Here is a 19,375-nt window from a genome sequence, read left to right as displayed (position 1 = left end):
TTCCTTTTGGCTAACCTGGATGGTATAGTGGAGAAGACGTGGAAGTGGAGGCCAGAGGAGGAGCGGGTCTAGGGCTGAGTGAGGTGGAGATGAGTGGAAGTGTTGCTTGGAGACTTGTGGGCAGCTCCGCAGAGGTGGAGTCTGCAGGAGGAGTGAGCTGGCTTCCTCTCAGGAGAAGAGGCTGGAGATCGGGTCTTGAGGCCTTAGGAGTCCATGCTGAGGATGCAAAGGTGGGTTCTAAAGGCAACCGGGAAGACCTACAGTATCAAAAAACTAATTTATAGACTATTGACACACGATCGCTCTTGCTCCTGAGAGGACTGTGGATCAGAGAGGAGAAATTTGATACTAGGTTGAAAATTACAGTAGTAAATCAGGTAGGTATCTTGGATACCGTAGAAATTACAATGGAGAAAAGTGGCTAGCCTTAAAAAATCTTTTTTTATTTGTACAGTACACTTTAGTTTTTTTCAGAGTAGTTTCTGGTTTAAAGTCTCCACCTTATGTGAGTGAAGCTTATCCTAGTTTAGCATCTTGCATTAATGTGAAATATTTGTCATACCTGATGAACAAATACTGGGAAGTTACTGTTGCCCAAGGTCCATAGATCACATGAAGCTTTTCTATTTTTTGTGTTTTAGGTCTTTTTGTTTCCCTTTTGTCGCTTATGGGGCTTGAAGTCAGGGCCTGAACACTGTCCCTGAGCTCTTCTGCTCAAGGCTAGTGCTCTCACTTTGAGCCACAGCTCCACTTCTGGTTTTTGAATGATTAATTGGGGATGAGAGTCTCACAGAGACTTTTCTGTCTGGGTTGGCTTCAAACTATGATTCTCAGATCTCAGCCTCCTGAGTAGCTAGGATTATAGGCGTGAGCCACTGGCACCTGGCTGTCTTACTGTTGCTCACCAATAAAGAATGCCGGGAATTTACCATCATATCATAGTCATTTCACTGCTCCAAAAGTCCCCTGTGCCTCACTTGCTTATACTTTCCTCCTGTCTGGGAAGATCTAGAAGCAGTGATTCTCGTACAGTCTTAAGATTTCACTTTTCCAGACTGTTGTGTATTTGGAATTGTACAGTGTTTATGGATTTACTTGGCAGTAAGTGTTTCACGTACCTCCATGTCTTTTTGTAGCTTGATACCTTATTTAAAAAATAAGCTTTCCTTTTCTTAGAGTAATATTAAGTTCAGATCAAGAGGAAACAGGAAATGCATAGCTTTCTTCTGCCTCTGGCTCCTTTATAATAATATCATGAACAACATTCTCCTATAGGATGCAACCAAAGGAAAACTGGCTTCCAATTTCTGGCATGTGTGAATAATGCTGCTATAAATACTCGTGTAAATCTTTAACTCATTTGGAGCTCAGACCTATGAGCATGATTATTGTCCCATATGGTAAGACATTGATTAGGCTTGTGAGAAAATATCAAACCGCCTTCCTCTCAAAGTGGCCACATCTGTTTGTATTGTCACCAGCAAGGAGTGAGAGCTCCTGTTGCTCTGCATCTTTGTCACCATTTGGTGTTGTCAGTAGCTTGGATTTTAGCCATTTTAACAGCGTGTGATGATATTTCACTGTCGCTTTAATTTGCACCTCCTTAATCACGGATACTGATGAGAAGTGTTTCTTGTCTCGTTTTGCTATCTGTGACTCATCTTTGAGAAAACTTCTGTGGAGACATGGTGCTCTTTTTAAAAATTGTTTCCTTTTGAGTTTTAAAGAGCTCTTTTTATGGCTGGGCATGGGAAGGACAGGATTGTAGTCCTTCATTAGACATGTTGTGCTCATTTGAAAAACTATTGTTTCTTTTTGAGTTTGGACCTGAGGTTGGGGGATGGGAGGAAGGACAGGATTTCAGTCTTTCATTAGACATGTGTTTACACAGATATTCTCCAAGTTTGTAAAATATATTTTCATTTTCTTAATAATGTCTTTTGTAGAAAAGCAAACCTATCAGCAATCTCTATCTTAAGTATATAGAAATATATTCATGTTTTCACATGTAGATCCTGATTTTCCAGCACAACTTGCCAAAAAGACCATTCTTTCCACAAATTGAACGTCTCCTTTTCCAGTGATCAGTTGGTAATAATTATGGGCATCTATTTCTGGGCCCTCTAATATGTCTTATTGATCTGTTCATTCTTTTACCAGTCCCACACTGTCTGGATTATTGAAGGTAGTTTACAGTAAGTCTTGAAGTCAAGGAGTGCCAGTCCCTCTGTTCTCATTTACTATTGTGCTGGTAATCTGTGTCTTGCCTTGCTATGTGAATTTGAGGCTCAGTTTACCAATATACACAAAATGGTGACTTGTTTGGCTTTCAATTGGCGCTGTAGAGAACTTACAGATGAGGTTCTGAAGATCCAACATTATGACAATATTGATGTTTGTCTACCTAAGAACATTAAAAAATTCATACTTGAGATCCTTTTGAATACTTTTCAGTGCTGTGGTTTTTCTCAAATAGACCTTGTTTTATAGAGTTATTGTTGATTCAATTTCTTTGATAGGCATTTCTATTCAGTTTGCCTAATTCTTCTGTGAGTTTTGATAGACTGTCTTCTATACGATCAACATATCCACATGTCATCTAGTTTTTCAACTTTGTGGACTTAAAATCACCTTAATATCACTTTATTATCCTTTTAATGTATATAGGATCCATAGCTATTATTTTTTATAGCTCGTAGTAATAATTTGTTTCTTTAATATATTTATTTGTCATTTGGGCTGTATATTCCTTTTTTCTGAATAAGTATTTATTGTCAAAGTGATGGGTTACAGTTTCATATGTAAGGCAATGGGTACATTTCTTGTACAATTTGTTACCTCCTTCCACTTTCCCTCCCTCCCTCCCTCCCTCCTCCCACTTTCCCTCTCCCATTTATTTTTAAATTTGCCCATTTTATACATATTTTAAAGACATAGTTTTGCTTTATCAAAGTTTTCTATTTCATGGCTTCAATAGCACTGATTTATGCTCCATTTAAAAGTTTTAAAATTCTATTCATTTTAGATTTAATTTGTCCTTCTTTTTCTTGTTTCTGTAGGTATGTTAAAATATTAATTTTAGATCCATTTTGTTTCCAAACACATGCATTAACTGTTCAAAGATTTCTTCTAAGCCCTGCTTTTTATGTATCCCAAAAAATTTTGATAAATTTCATTTTCGATTAGTTGAAAAGAGTTAAATTTTCTCTAAAGAATAATTTTTTGTGTTATTTTAACAATATGGTGTTTAATTTCCAGATACTTGGATTTTCTAATTTTCCTGCTCTTATTGACTGGGAGTTTAATTCCAGTGTGGTCTGAGAGCATAATTTTCTTGGCTGTTATTCTAAAATTTGCTAAAACATATACGTTTAAAAAATTGCCAGTGATGTACAAAGGGATTAGAGTTTCATATGTAAGTCAGTGAGTACATTTCTTATAAAACTTTTTGCCTCCTCCCTCATTTTCTCCCACCTCCCTCCTCCTCAGTCCTCCCCCACCCCCGTGTCCAGTTGGTTTACAGCATACAGTTTTGGAAGTATGGCTGTTGCATTGGTTGGCCTTTTACCCTTTGTCTCTACACTTTGATGTTTCCCTACTTCCAATAAATGCAAGCATATACATTTTTTTCTGACTCGGAATCTCTGTATGGATGGATGCTTGGGTAAGCTTGGTGTGTTTCTCCTGTTACTGAACAAACGAGTCTGTGAATGTCAACTAAATGCTGTTACTGAAGTGCATGTAGTGCATTTCAGCTTTCTATATCGTTCCATCTACCAAAATGAAATTTATTGAACTGTATTTGTCATTTCCTGGTAGAAAGGGGATATGTATGCCAATGAGAGCCTTTTATCTAGATTATACAAGTTCGTGTAAACCATGTTCAACACAGGGGAAAGTTTCAAATACCAGATAAAAGTTGTTTCTCTGTTGCACTGTTTGAGGATAAATTCCTTACTTAATGTTCCATCACCCTTGAACACTTCAAGGTATATTTTCTATAAACCAGACAGCTACATCATGCTTACAAACCCTATCAGGAACATACACACACATTTGCCTGTGTCTCCAAACATTATGCCCATAGTCATTTCCATATATAATTGACTATATTAAAAATCAAAGTGAGCACACCTCATCAGGCAGGCCATCTAGCTTCATCTCTACCTTGCCAGAAAGCTCTGCGGTTTCATCCCACTCTGTGGCAAAGTCACTGTATCTCCCCATCGCTGCCTCCGCACACTGATAGTTGATGCCTACTTCGCTCAGTACCAACTAAAGGATTTTTTAAACGGAATGTTCAGGAAGGAAAAGAGGGGAGAAGGGAAGGCAGCTTGTGGAGGAACTAATGAATAAATTGGAGCTAGAAGAGGACTTGGTGGTTGATCAGATATGGGAGTGCAGGAGGAACACAGGCAGTATTATAGAGAGAACTGAAGAGCAATCAATTTGGGGCCTATGGTATGGGCCCGGAATGGTGAAAATGACGCCCCAAAAGAGAAATCTCGTTTAGATCATTGATTTGTTGCTCACCAGATTACCCATAATATTTGAAGAGATGGAAAAGCACGGTGTTCCCCCCAGGAACATGAATATAAATAAAAAGAGAAGCTATCCCAAGAAGTCTGGAAAGCCCTCTACTTTAAGAGATGGACAGGGCTCTGGGCCATAACAGAAAAGGAACAGCTTGTAAAATGTCATGTGAATCTAAGAAAGGGAATTTTTGAAGTCAGTTAACTTTCTTAGGTCGACTGAATCAGCTACTGAGATGAGCTCAGAAGCATGCCTCCTGATAGAGAAGGTATAAGTAGTAAGGTGGTCAAAGTAGTCTAATGAAAAGGTAATGCTTAGTGTCAAAGTAAGTGTAGTGGCTGGTTCAAGAAATTCATGAAGCAGAAGAGAGAATAAGGAATCTTAATTGGCAAGGTAGATAGTCAAGGTTCACAAGAGTGAATCGCTCAAATTCAAATCTTGATGAGAGAAGTTGAAGACCACAAGCTGAAGAGAAGATCTGTGTCTGATGGGACAAAGGGCAGTTAAGTCATACTTGATGGAGGACAAGTGTGATTTGCAAAATATTTTTTTTTAGCCAGTCCTGGGCCTTGGACTCAGGGCCTGAGCACTGACCCTGGCTTCTTTTTGCTCAAGGCCCGCACTCTGCCACTTGAGCCACAGCGCTGCTTCTGGCCTTTTCTATATATGTGGTATTGAGGAATCAAACACAGGGCTTCATGTATGGGAGGCAAGCACTTTTGCCACTAGGCCATATTCCCACCCCCGTGCAAAATAATTTTAATGCACCATTATATGATACTATGCATTGAGATTCTGATTGCAAGAGTCTGGACTGAGCCTTTCTCTACCTTGTCAAGCTCCCTGGGTGTTGAGGTATGTATTTCACAGATGATGTTTTGAGAAACAAAAGCAAAGAAAAGACCCTTGAGCACAATGGTGGGGGAGGGAAAGAGAGTGAAGAGGGGAGAGAGAAGGAGAAGGGGAGGGGGGAACAGAGGGCAGAGGAGAAAAGACAGAGGGAAGGGGATGAGAGGAAGGGAGAGAAACACCTTGACCACTATAACAGGACAGGCTTCTATTATTTGGAGATAGTTTAGTCATGGTTCTTGTCTTAGTTTGTTCTAGGTTTTCTAAGAAATAAGGTGAATTTCTCTCCTGAGAGTAAGAGTTTCATATTTGAAGAGAATAGAAAGACTGTAAATAGGGATCACAAAGAATGGAATACAGTGCATTACTGCAGAATGGAGGATTTCTGAGAAATTTACAGAGCTTAGTTGAAGCTTGTAGACCATGAATTTCTACAAGGGCAATCACCTGTAGTGTTTTGCAAGGATCTCTAACCAAGCTCAACACCAAGAAAATCTGTTTCTTGAAGTTTGGAAGGTAAAGAAGATAGTGAAGGAAGGAATTGCATTTAGTGCCCAGAAAAATATTAAAGTGCTGAAATCTAAATGAAGAAGTAAAGGCAACAGAATGCTGAGGGGGCAAAGGAGAGGACCCAAAGAGCAGAGATCTCAGCGAAGCCCAGCTGGGAGGCCAAATCTTGGCAACCATGAAGAGAAATATCAGATTGGAAAGCTTCTGAATTTCAGTCGTGCTGGATTGTAAATGGTATAGCATGTGGTCAGGGGCGGGGGGGGGGGGGATGTAGCTGAGTCGAAAGGCAATGAGGATGAAATAGGTTACAAATGGGGAAGCCAGGTCCTTTGCTGGGTTGTATTCAACAGTTTTATATTTCTAGCACTGAAGAACTAAATGATGCAACTATGGGTATTTTGAATGTGCTTATAAAATCAGTTGGTTAACTTCTGTAGAGAATGAATTTCCATATGCAAGGTGACCTTTTAATGATAGAAGGACTCTCCTCAAGAATCCAGAACCCCAGAAACTTAACAACTTAAGATTTCTTGACACTGCTTAAGGTAAGGGCAGCTTAGGTAAAAGATCTAAATATAATAGAGTTTTACAGTCCATAGTGATGGATTGTGAAAATGATCACAGTAATAGATTATAGAAATAACCATAGTAGTTACAGAAATGCCATGGCAACTGTCAGGTTGGTCCATTTATGACTGAGTACTGACTGGATTGGTTTAGCCTGCTCGTGCTTGCTCAATTGATATTAGGGGGACATGGTAACAACTGTTAAAGTTGATACTAGCCTGACCGCCAAATTCTGCTTCTGTAAATGGCTTGGTTAACCCGTTTGTGACTTGTTCTGACCCCCTCCCTGCGTCTGTGCTATGTGACCACCTGCTGTAGAATGCATAGCTTCTACCTTTAAAAACCCAGCCCTTTGGTGGCTCATTGCTGTTCTTTACCATCCCAACGATGGGGAATAGATGCTGTGTGCAGCTAAATAAAGACTCCTAGCCTGACTGACTGAGTGCTGGTGATTTGATTGTTATGAGTTCGAGTCCTGGGTGACCAGGACACTACAATGTATATGTGCATATAATATATGTGTATATATACATATATATATATACACACATATATTTTAATTTTAATTTATTTATTTTTGTTGGTTGTGGGGCTTGAACTCAGGGCCTGGGTGGTGTTCCTAAGTCTCTCTGTGCTCAAGGCTAGCACTCTACCACTTGAGCCACAACACCACTTCTGGCTTTTTCTGTTTACAGGGTATTGAGGAATCAAACCCAGGGCTTCATACATGCTAGGCAAGCACTCTATCAGTAAGCCACATTGCCAGCCCCTTCTTTTAATTATGTTTTAATTATCTCTAAGTATTTGTACAAAGGGGTTATCATTCAACAAATCAGTTTATTAGTGTACTACATCTTGATCAGTGTCACTCCTTTCATCCTTCTCCCTATCTCTCCTAACCCAATCCTTCCCTTCCGTTTCCCTAGTTTCACTGGATCTGCATTGAGTATTATATTATCCCCCATTGCCTTTTAATTTTATTCTTATTGTAAATGTGATGGACACAGGGGTTACAATTACCTAAGTCAGGTAATGAGTCCATTTCTTTTTGAACAGCGTCACCTCTTCCCTCATTTTCTCCCAGTCTTTTCCCTCCCAACCTCCCTTCCTCACAGTTGTATAGTTCATCTTCAATGTAGAGTGGTAAGTATCCCTGCTGCATTAGTTCCCCTACCCCTTCCTCTCTCCTATCTCATTGATCAGCTTTCCAATATTCATTTGTTTTGGATTGTGGGTTCATTTTCTAAGGAATTTTACAGTTTGAATTCTCCCTGCATATACTATTCTTTGGTTAATACATTTGTTGCACACATTTATATTTACTTGTATTTTATAAATTAGATCTCATTTCCACAAATAAGAGAAAACATATATCCTTTGTCTCTTGGCCTGACTTAACTTCACTTAACATAATTTTTTTTTGGCAGTATTGAGGTTTGAATTTAGGGCTTTGCACTTACTGGGCTTGCTTGCTCACCTAGGGCGCTACCATTTGAATCCCACCTCCAGGCCTGATGTTTTGGGTTTTTTTTGCTGGTCATCTTTAGAGGTGTAGTCTTGGCAGACTTTTCTCTTTTTTTTTTTCTTCAAATTTTTATTATCAAACTGATGTACAGAGAAGTTACAGTTTCATACATTAAGCATTGGATACATTTCTTTTACTGTTTGTTACCTCGTCCCTCATATCCCCCTCCCTCCTTCCTCTTTCCCTTTCCCCCCATGAGGTGTTCAGTTCACTTACACCAAACAGTTTTGCAAGTATTGCTTTTGTAGTTGTTTGTTTTTTCTTACCCTGTGTCTCTCAATTTTGGTATTCCCTTTGAATTTCCTAGTTCTAATACCAGTATACACGGTTTCCAATATACTCAGATAAAATTACAGAGATAGTGTAGGTACAACCACAGGAAGGTGATACAAGAACATCATCAATAATAGAAGCTACAGATACACATGTGATGTTGAAAGTAGTTACAACTGTGATGTAACAGTCGTTTCCATAACATGGAGTTCATTTCACTTAGCATAATCTTATGTGTTCATAAGGGTATAGCTATTGGGCTCTTGTGATCCTCTGCTGTGTCTAGCCTAAACCTGTACTAATTATTCCCTATGAGGGAGACCATAGAGTCCATGTTTCTTTGGGTCTGGCTCACTTCACTTAGTATAATTTTTTCCAAGTCCTTCCATTTCCTTACAAATGGGGCAATGTCATTCTTTCTGAGAGAGGCATAAAATTCCATTGTGTATATGTACCACATTTTCCTGATCCATTTGTCTACTGAGGGGCATCTGGGTAGGTTCCAGATTCTAGCTATGACAAATTGTGCTGCGATGAACATTGTTGTGCTGGTGGCTTTACTGTGGTTTTGTTTGAGCAGTCGATACTTCTCATGTTTGAAAGAGCAAGCTGGACCACAGAAAGAACACATTTCCTTACACAAGGAGTTGAGTGGCAACTAATATTAACAAATATCTTAACTCCCAGACAGTATCTGTGATTTAAGCAACACTGACGTGCTTGTGACTTTGGTTTGTTTGTAATATTGAAGGCTGGTGCTAGGAGAAGGAGAGGACAGGGCTTCATGCTGTTGTCCTTCTCAATACTTATAAAAGACTCCCCTTCTGGAGTCTTCTGGAGTGTGCAGTGTATTATTATTTTTATTCTTCTAATTCCTAAGTTACATGTAAAAGCAAATTCAGGAAACTAATATTTCTTACTAATCACAATGATATATAGTATCTTTTCTGCTCTCCAGATGGCATACTAATAGGCTCTAGATGGAGTTTATCTTCCCTTGCTCCTTAGGGGCCATCACATTTTCTCACAGGAACCTGAATAATAGCACAGAGCCTCCGTTTGTCAAAGCCAGAGTGGGTCATTCTGCTGCATTTGCCTTCATCCCTCTTAGAAGGAAGCAGCCGTCGTCCATGGTGCTATCAGAGGAGAATATTATGCATTCTCTTCACTGTCTTTGTGGTATAACACAAAGCAAATTACTTCTGTGGTACACAAGAATTACACAGCTTACATTAGCATAATGCATCAACCTCTTTTTGTTATTGTTCTTGGTAAGTAAGAGGAAAGAATAAATCAAATACCTTACTCAGACCGCACCTACATTATATCAACACAGCTAGTTGCAAAGATGACTGCTCACTCGATCATCTCCTTACTATTCTGCTGGCTTTTAAAAACATTTTAATGTGGAAAATTGCAAACGTATATAAAATATAGTGAATATGCTAAAGCTTTTCTGTTCCATTGCCTATACTGGATATTTTTCAAGCCATAAACAGTCCTGTTTGTTCTGCAAACTTACCAATTTCACCCTACCCGTGAGTTATGGCACAGATCTTATATTTGAGATCATACATATATATATATATACACACATATGTATGTATATGTATATATATTTCAGCATACACATGCGCACACACACACACAACACTATACATTTGACAGATAAGGATTCTCTGAATGGTGACAACAAACATCTAACAATGTTAGTATTTTCACTTAAAAATATATCTTTAAGTAGTTGCACAAAGGAATTTCCATTCAACAAAGCAGATTATGTGTACAATGCATGTTGGCCAATGTCACCTGTTTAAAGTGTTTTCTTTTTTTTTTTTTTTGGCCAGTCCTGGGGCTTGGACTCAGGGCCTGAGCACTGTCCCTGGCTTCTTTTTGCTCAAGGATTGCACTCTGCCACTTGAGCCACAGCGCCCCTTCTGGCTATTTTCTGTATATGTGGTGCTGAGGAATCGAACCCAGGGCTTCAAGTTTATGAGGCAAGCACTCTTGCCACTAGGCCATATCCCCAGCCCCTTAATATTATCAAATAACAAGGTACTTTTTTTTGCCAGTCCTGGGCCTTGAACTCAGGGCCTGAGTACTGTCCCTGGCTTCCTTTTGCTCAAGGCTAGCACTCTGCCACTTGTGCCACAGCACCACTTCTGGCCATTTTCTGTATATGTGGTGCTGGGGAATTGAACCAAGGGATTCATGTATGGGAGGCAAGCACTCGTGCCACTAGGCCATATTCCCAGCCCCAAATAACAGGTACTTTTAAAAGTTCATTTTTGTCTTTTCTTTTGTGCCAGTATGTTTATATGGATCAGAATATCGATGAAGATACATTGCAAATAGTTGATAGTAGGTAGCAGTCATGAGTGACAGAGAACTACAAAGCAGAGTGGAAAGAGTTTATATTTACTCAGTTTGTGGCATTCTGTTACAGTGACAGAAAATGGATAAAGATAGTTTGATTTCCCACGTGGGAAAAATGGAGGACAAAAAGGCACGTGGAGGCTGAGTGAATAAGTGCAAAAAAAAAAAATTCCAGAAGTGGCTTGAGTGGTAGAATGCTATCTCTGAGCACTAGAAAGCTCTGGGGCTGTGCCCAGGCCTGGGGTGGAGACCCAGGGGTGGCATGCACACAGGTGCGGGGAAGACTTCCTGGGCAATGATGCTATAAGGGAGTTGTTATGTCGGGACAGAACAACCTGTTTTGCAGATACCCTGTGCCAACAAGATGGAGGAGACTTGGGAATCTTCGGTGCATCAGAAATGTCTCAAGTTCTGACCTTGAACTAAAGAAGGCTTTATACAGGGCAAGAGAAGAATTAGGAGGAGAGATAGCAAAAACAAAAAGCCTTTTGTGAGATTCATGAATTTGTGAGATAAATTGTAAATTGCAGGAGAAATCATGGCCTGAAGGCACCTCAGAACGTCCCCCTGGAAATTGGGAGTAGTCAAGGAAGCATGATTTTTGACTTTTTTTTTTTTTTTTTTGGCCAGTCCTGGGCCTTGGACTCAGGGCCTGAGCACTGTCCCTGGCTTCTTCCCGCTCAAGGCTAGCACTCTGCCACTTGAGCCACAGCGCCGCTTCTGGCCGTTTTCTGTATATGTGGTGCTGGGGAATCGAACCTAGGGCCTCGTGTATCCGAGGCAGGCACTCTTGCCACTAGGCTATATCCCCAGCCCCGATTTTTGACTTTTTAAAATAATACCTCCATTACTTATTTAAGACATATAAAATGGTATGCATTTATCATGTATAACGTGTTTTGAAACATGTTTACATTCTGGAATCACTAAATTGAACTAATGAATTGCGTATTACATCCTATAATTTTTTTGGTGAGAGCATTTGAAGTGGCTTTCTTAGCAAGTTTTGCACACAAAATACTTTTTCATTAGATGTAGTCATTACATTGTGCCATGCATTCCTTTCCTCTTTCCTTTCCTTGGTGGTAGTAGAGTTTTAAGTTAGGGCCTCGCACTTGCTAGTTAGGTACTCTTGACATTTTCTGAACTGATAGATTTTCTTCATGGGGTAACACTTCCTCACTTTCTCACCCCACCACTAGCCTCTGGTAGACATCATTTCCTTTCTGCTTCTAAGAGTGAATTTGTATTTTTTTAGTGTTCCAGTCTAGAGGCACGAGCTCAGGGCCTGGGTACTGTCCTTGAGCTTTCATGCTCAGGACTAGAACTCTGCAACTTGAGTCACAGCTCCACTTCTGGCTTTTTTTGGTGGTTCATTGGAGATAAGAGTCTCATGGACTTCCCACACCAGTCTGGCTTTGAACCACCATCCCCAGATCTCAGCCACCCGGGTAGCTAGACTTATAGGTGTGAACTACCGGTACCTGTCAAGAGTCCAACTTTTTACAGGTCAAATCATGGGATTATTTGTCTTTCTGTTGCTGAGTACACTTAATATCTTTAAGACTGCTACATTTTGTGACAAATAACAAGATTGCAGGTTTTCTCTATTCATCCATTGATGGACCTTTAGATCGACATCATATTTGAATGCTGACATTCTTGTTTTCCTTTACCTTTTTTGGATTCAGTTTCTACATATGCACATGTGTGTGCACACACACACACATTGGTTTCTTATAATTACCTTGGTCATAATTTGCCAAGGGTAAATATTGTTTTCTCCATTTGTATATCAGAAATACAATTGAATGCTACCCAAGGGCTCGTGGCTTTGAAGTGGTAAAGCTGCAATGGAAACACAGGTCTTCTCACTTCGAATCTGCTGTTCTTTCTCATGTTAGTTTGCTTTGTCACGGATTTGTCTATTTAATTTCAAAATCCTCATTCTTTCACTTCTTTCATTAAGAGTTACACTGAAACAATTATGGGTTGCTGCCAGTTTTTTTGCAAAGTGCTTTTCAATAATTCATGATACCTTAAACATGGAAACCTGCTGCCTAAATATAGCACGAGAAAATGTGCTATGGTGCTTAGTTAAGCCAAATGTGGTATATTTAAATACATTAAAGTTCTCTTTTGCCTCATATAAATACATCCAATGTCACTCATTTGTTTGTGCAGAATGCTTTAAAAATAACCCTTATTGAAATATGCGGGTACTTGGTAAGCTGTTCTCTGAGCTTGTAATATTTGTGTTAGAATTTTGCAAATCTAGCCCTCAGAGCTTCCTTTTTGTTTATTTGACAAGAATACAGGCAGGCTTTAGTTGTTTAGCTTCTCTGTTGATTAGCTTGCAAGCCAAAGGAAAAAGCGCTAATGGTCATGGGAAAAAATCTGTGAAGAAAAGTCATGGCATCTGAAGACAGGTGTTGCTTAGCCTGCAACAAACTTGATTTTCCTGGGCTTCACAGCAGTGTTGGCCAGCCTGAATTCTGAGGGCCTCTGGGCAGTCCTGGGCAGGACTGTGGACGGGGACATCAAAGTTCTAATGCATTGGGTGTTGAGACCCAAAGCCACTCTGGATGATGTTCCTAAAGAACAAGCATCCACTGGAACCACAAAATAACCTCTCTGTGTCACTGGGGTTTGTCTCACCCTGCCTTTTTTAGATGCCTGCTAGTTGATTCTGATTTGAAACTGACATGTCTTCAGTTAAAAAAAAAACAACAACCAACTCATGACGGCTGCTTCCGTTTACAGATGTTTTTGATCGCTCCTTACATTTCTTCATGAGGCACGTGCCCCTTGGTTAATCCCAGGGGAGCAACCACAGGGGATTCAAGGAGATTTTGCCAAGATGGACTCAGCAAAGCCTCTTTCAATTTGGGGTCATTAAAGACATTTAATATTTCTAATTTGTGAGTTCAAGTTGATTTCTATGAAGAGCTTCTTTTCACCTAAAGTGCATGCCATTCATTCCCTGACTTTGACACCATCCATTTTGCATCTTTCTGTTTGTCTCATAGACATTTTTAGGGCATCGACATCCTGCTGTAATCACAACAGCCATAACCAACTTCCAGCTACTTTCCTGTGCCTGCGATGGCCTTCTGTACTTCACTCCTGCTGACAGTTTTAAGGAGAAATCTGCCTTTGAGTTCCTTGTATTGATGCCACCTAGAAGATTGTAACTTGTCAGAGCCTGTCAAGCCAGGTATGCAATTGGGAAATAGTGTTTTAGGGCTGTTTGGTAAATGAAATAATGCTGAGAAAGCAAAGAGGATGAAAGGCATTTCAAAGAGAAGGAACTGTAGGGAATAAGAAAATGGGAAGTAAATGGGATACTTGAGAATACGAGCTATTTGTTTATTTTGACCTGAATATAGATGGAATAGAATTTTAGGATACAAGATCATAAAGATAGACAATACCAAAGCTCTGACAAAACTCTTCTCCTTTGCCCACACTTTACTCAGCTCTTCTTGGATTTATTTCTCTTTTCTACTAGTCCCCAACCTTGAGCTCTGACCATGACCCATTTAGTTCAGTTACAAGAAGACCCCTGCTGAGTCTGTAGCAGAAATCCCGTAGCCAGCCTTAGCATTTGATTACCTAGACCTGCCTTCAGCAAAAATATTATTGAATCAGCTAGCAAGAATCTCATCAACTTTGATATTTCCCCTTAATAATTTTCTGTTAATCCTACCTTCATCTCGGGTTATACATCTACCTTGTTGCTTGGAAAACCCAGCCTGATCTCATTACCTCCTACTACAAAAATCCTACTGCAATATCCTGCCTTGAATAAAGGCAGACTTATACTCCTTATGGTGTCATAAATATTAAATATACGTACAAATACATGTGTGTGTGTGCATGCGCACACATGTGTATGCTATTCCTGGGGCTTGAATTCGGGGCCTGCGTATTATCAGCTTTTTCACTCGAGGTGAGTGCTCTACTAGAGCCACAGCTCTACTTCTGGCTTATTTGATGGTTAACTGGAGATAAGAGTTGCACAAACTTTCCTGCTTGGGCTGGGTTTGGCCCTCTATGCCCTTGCAGCCTCCTGAGTGGCTAGGATTATAGGCATGAGCCACCAGCACCTAGCCCATAAGTAATATCATTTTCTCTGACAAAGCCATATAACTTTAACATCAGGCATTATCTAATGAATTGTCGTATGTAAAGCAGGATTAGTCAAAGCTGTGGGAGTTTCTAGTGGATGACTGAGATGATTAGAAAAACACATACAGGAAATGATGGGTGGACTGAGCATTTAAGGCTGAACAGGATTTTTATGTCAAAGACTGAAAGATAGAAGAATTTGCATCCATGGGTTTAAGTGACCCAGTAAAGACTGAGTGTAGGGCTGGGAATATGGCCTAGTGGCAAGAGTGCTTGCCTCCCATACATGAAGCCCTGGGTTCGATTCGCCAGCACCACATATATAGAAAACAGCCAGAAGTGGCGCTGTGGCTCAAGTGGCAGAGTGCTAGCCTTGAGCAAAATAAAGAAACCAGGGACAGTGCTCAGGCCCTGAGTCCAAGGCCCAGGACTGGCCAAAAAACAAAAAACAAACAAAAAACAAAATGAAGTGGTGCTGTGGCTCAAGTGGTGGAGTGCTAGCCGTGAGCAAAAGAAACTCAAGGACAGTGCCCAGGCCTAGAGTACAAGCCCCAGGACCTGTTTCAAAAAAAAAAAAGACTGAGTGTAGCTCGGTAACCCATTTAAAACATACCATTTAGCTTGAGGTACAGCACAAATTCTAGAGTTTGTGGGACTTTTTTCTTTTCTGTTGATGGTCCTAGAGCTTGAACTCATAGCCTAGCCACAATTTCCTAAGTTCACTTGTTCAGCTATGTATTTATTTTTTGGTGCTGTTTATAGGCCTTGAAATCAGGGTGTATTCCCAGCTAGGACTTGTTGTTCTTGTTCTTGTTCTTCTTCTCCTCCTCCTCCTCTCCTCTTCTTTTTTTTTCTGTGTCAGTCCTTGGGCTTGAACTTAGGACCTGGTCAATATCCCGGAGTTTTTGCTGCAGGCTCCATTCTTTGAGCCACAGCTCAGCTTCTGTGGTTCTATGCTTGTTTTGGGTTTAGTTGGTGGCTCATCTCCTATGAAGGTAAGGTCACTACGTCGGTGCCTGAAATTGGAAGACTGGGATTCGAAAACAGCTCAGGCAGGTAAATCCATGGGACTCATCTTCATTTATCCTCCAAAAGAGAGCAGGTAGTTGAGTGCTACCTGTAAGCAAAATAGTTCTGTTTCAAGGCCTGAGTTCAAGACCTAGGACTGACACACACACACACAGACTCAGTAATTCCTATTGGACTTTTCTGTATGGGTTGGCTTAGAATTGAGAGCTTCAAGTTCTGTCTTTTGTGTAGATTGAGCTGCAGGGGTAAGCCACCAGCTCTCTGCTTATTTTAACATCTGTAATTTCCTAGTGCTCTTCCATTTGAGCCATACCACCACTTCCAGCTTTTTCTGTGTATGTGGTGCTGAGGAATCGAACCCAGGGCTTCTTGCATACGAAGCAAGCACTCTACCACTGAGCCACATTCCCAGCCCACTCCTGTTTTATTTTTGTTGTTGTTGTTGTTATAATGGCATAGGTGATGTAGAGTGGAGTTACAGTTTCATTAGCAGGTGATGAGGGTATTTCTTTCTGCAGGATTGCCTCCCAAAGTATTCCCCCTCCTTCCTATGGGCCGTTCAGCGCTGAGAACGCTGCCTTTATTCTATGACCCTATTGCCTTGGTACCTGACTGTTTACAAAGATGTGATCCTGACTCCTTAGCAACCAGGAGAAGGAACACATGGTTCCTGGGATGGGATGAAACCAAGCAGACCCCGCCACTCAGTGTGCTGCCTAGCTCGAACAGGGGCGGGGGGAAGGACAAGAAGGAAAGTGCCTCTGCACCATTTTTCTATTCATTTCTGACATGTGAGAGCTGGGGGACTTGTCCAGGGAGTCGTCCAGGATCTCCATCTTGTCTGGGAAGGAAGGGGCCTCAACGTGCTGCTGCCTTCCCTGGCTTGCTCCCTCACCAGGGTTTTCCCACATCAGCCAATAGATGGGGACTCAGGAAACGTTGCCTGCTGCAGGTGAAGTCGCTCTAACCCAAACTATCCTGATGACCACAGGAGTCCATGCCTGGGCCCATGCAAGCAGTGGTGACACTTGCTGCTCCTGTGGCCAGGAGTGTGGAGGTGGCAGTGTTGGGAGGTTTGGCACATGGAACCACAAGCTCTGTGTGGGTACATCAGCGCGCGCGCACGCGCACACACACACACAGAAACAAAACAAAGTCAACACGTTGCAGCTGGCAACTGACTTTTCTCCAGATTGGTTTTATATTACTGAAAAAGCCTTTTGGGGAGAGTTAGACAGAGAAAAGTTCTAAATTTGGAGCATAATACTTGATTTGTTTGTCCTTTGCTCTCTGAAAAAGACTTTCAGCATGGCATTGGTGGACACACCTGGCATCCTAGCTGCTCGGGAGGCTAAGGATCACGATTTCAGGAAAGTCCCAGAGACTCTTATCTCCAATCAGTCACCAGCAAACCAGAATTTGAGCTGTGGCTCAAAGTGGCAGAGTACTAGTCTTGAGAAAAAGTGCTCAGGGACAGCATCCATCCCTGAGTTCAAGCCTCATGACTAACCAAACAACAACAAAAAAACTTTCCTAATGCTGTCCTATCTAATATTTCTCTAAAATAGCTGAACATCCTAAAAACAGTGCCACCTAAAATAGTATTACACCATCCCATCAACTTGAGTTACATTTTCTCTCAGGCTATAGAAATCAATTCCTGACTGTTCGTTCAAGGGATAAAGGACATGGCACTAACCACCGTCATTTATCAGACAACTGAAACAGGTAGGGAAATGTTAAGCACTTTCTTACATTATAACCTCTCTTCACAATAAAGATGAACGCCACCTTCCTGCGCATTGAGCCTTGGGAAGCCAATGAGGCAGCCACCAGCCTTGGAAGGCTGACATGAGCATTGACACAATGCTTTAGTGAACACTCAGAAAAGTGCTAGGGTAGGGTTTAAATCTTCTAAGAAGTTGTCTTACCGATCAAGTCCCTAAAGTGTGCTAAGACATAGGCTTCTGAGATGAGCATTAAAGAAATATGGGTACAAGGAAAAGTTTAGAAACATCTAGAATATTCATCAGTGAAGGATGATGACAGAACACATAATGGCACGCATGAGTCCAATGATGTAACTCCTTTGAACAACTAACAAACCCTTTGAGAGAATGAAAACAAAATGGAAAGATGTATGTGGGGAGCACACAAATAGAGGAAGGAAAATTGAGGAGATTAAATTATATTTATTGTGAACTATGTAAAAAAAAACAACTAGTAACTTGAGGGTAGAGATGGGATAGAGAAAAATGGAGAACGACAGAAACCGTGCCATCAATCAAGATGCATTGTATTGACCACTTCTGGAATCAATCCCCCATTTGTAAATACAACTTCTTAATAAAAAATATATATTTTCCAAAAGAGCACTGAGCCCTGAGTTCAAATTCCAGTACTGTCCCAAAATAAAATCTAGAGACTGGGAATGTGGCTTTACAGTAGAGTGTTTGCCTAGCATGCATGAAAGTTTGGGTTTGACACAGCTACACTACATAAGCAGAAAAGGCTTGAAGTGGCACTGTGGCTCAAGGGGCAGAGTGCTAGCCTTGAGCAAAAAAGAAGCTCAGGGACAGAGCCCAGGCCCTGAGTTCAAGCCCCACGACTGCCCCACCCACCCCCAACCCCACTCCCTGAAAAACAAAAGAAACACAAGAGAGCCTGGGGCCTTGGTAATACTTCTAATCCTAGCTGAGGAGATCTCAGCAGGCTGAGATCTAAGGATCCAGGTGGAAAGACTTGCAAAGGAAGGAAAGTACATTAGACTCTTAAGGTCAACTCACCAGCAAAAGGTTGGAAGTGGGGGGCTGGGAAGGTGGCTTAGTTGTGGTAGTCTCTCCACCGCAGTGTGGCTGGGCCACAGAGCCTGCCCACAGGGAGGCTGAGGGCCTGGGCCTGCAGCTCAGGGGCCTGGGCATACGGGGCCTGGTATCCCACGGCCGTGGATTGGGGGAGGGAGGCACTGGGCCACGGTCCTTACGGTTCCCGAGACGCCGCCACGCGGGTGACCGCAGCATCCACCTTGCGTCCTTGGCTGCAGTCCTCCTGCCCTTGCGTCCTTGATGGTGCTTGGTCCTCGAGGCCTAGGAGCAAGACCGTCACGAGGGGGTGCCGCCTGTGATTGGTCCATCCCTCGGTGACGTCATGGGCCCGCCTGTAATTGGTCCATTTCCTCACCTGCCATTCCGAGGCCCTGCAGCAGTTGCAGAAGGCGGTTCCTGGCTGTAGCTTGGTCCCTTACTGTGCTGAGCGATCCTGACTGATCTCCTGAGATTCCGACTGATCGCCTGCGTTCCCTACTGATCTCCTGCCATCAGACAGAAGGCTATAGGAAACCCGAGCGAGGTTGAAGCTTTCATTTGGGGGTGGGGGTAGGGAGGGAGGCTTGGGGTTGTGTGGGTTGGGGGGAATTCCATTATTCTGGGGGTTATACTGTGCTAATTCCTGTGAAGCTAAGCTGTCACTGAATTGATTCAACTAAGTTTACTTAAGATATGATTTAGCTTATTTTAGTTCAGATTTGCTACCTGCCATATTTATTTAGCTAACTACAGTTGAGATTGAGGACCCACCACATTG

This window comes from Perognathus longimembris, chromosome 18 (assembly GCF_023159225.1).
Source record: "Perognathus longimembris pacificus isolate PPM17 chromosome 18, ASM2315922v1, whole genome shotgun sequence".
Classification (NCBI taxonomy): Eukaryota; Metazoa; Chordata; class Mammalia; order Rodentia; family Heteromyidae; genus Perognathus; species Perognathus longimembris.
The sequence above is the reverse complement of the archived record's forward strand: the minus strand, read 5'-3'. Positions refer to the sequence as shown.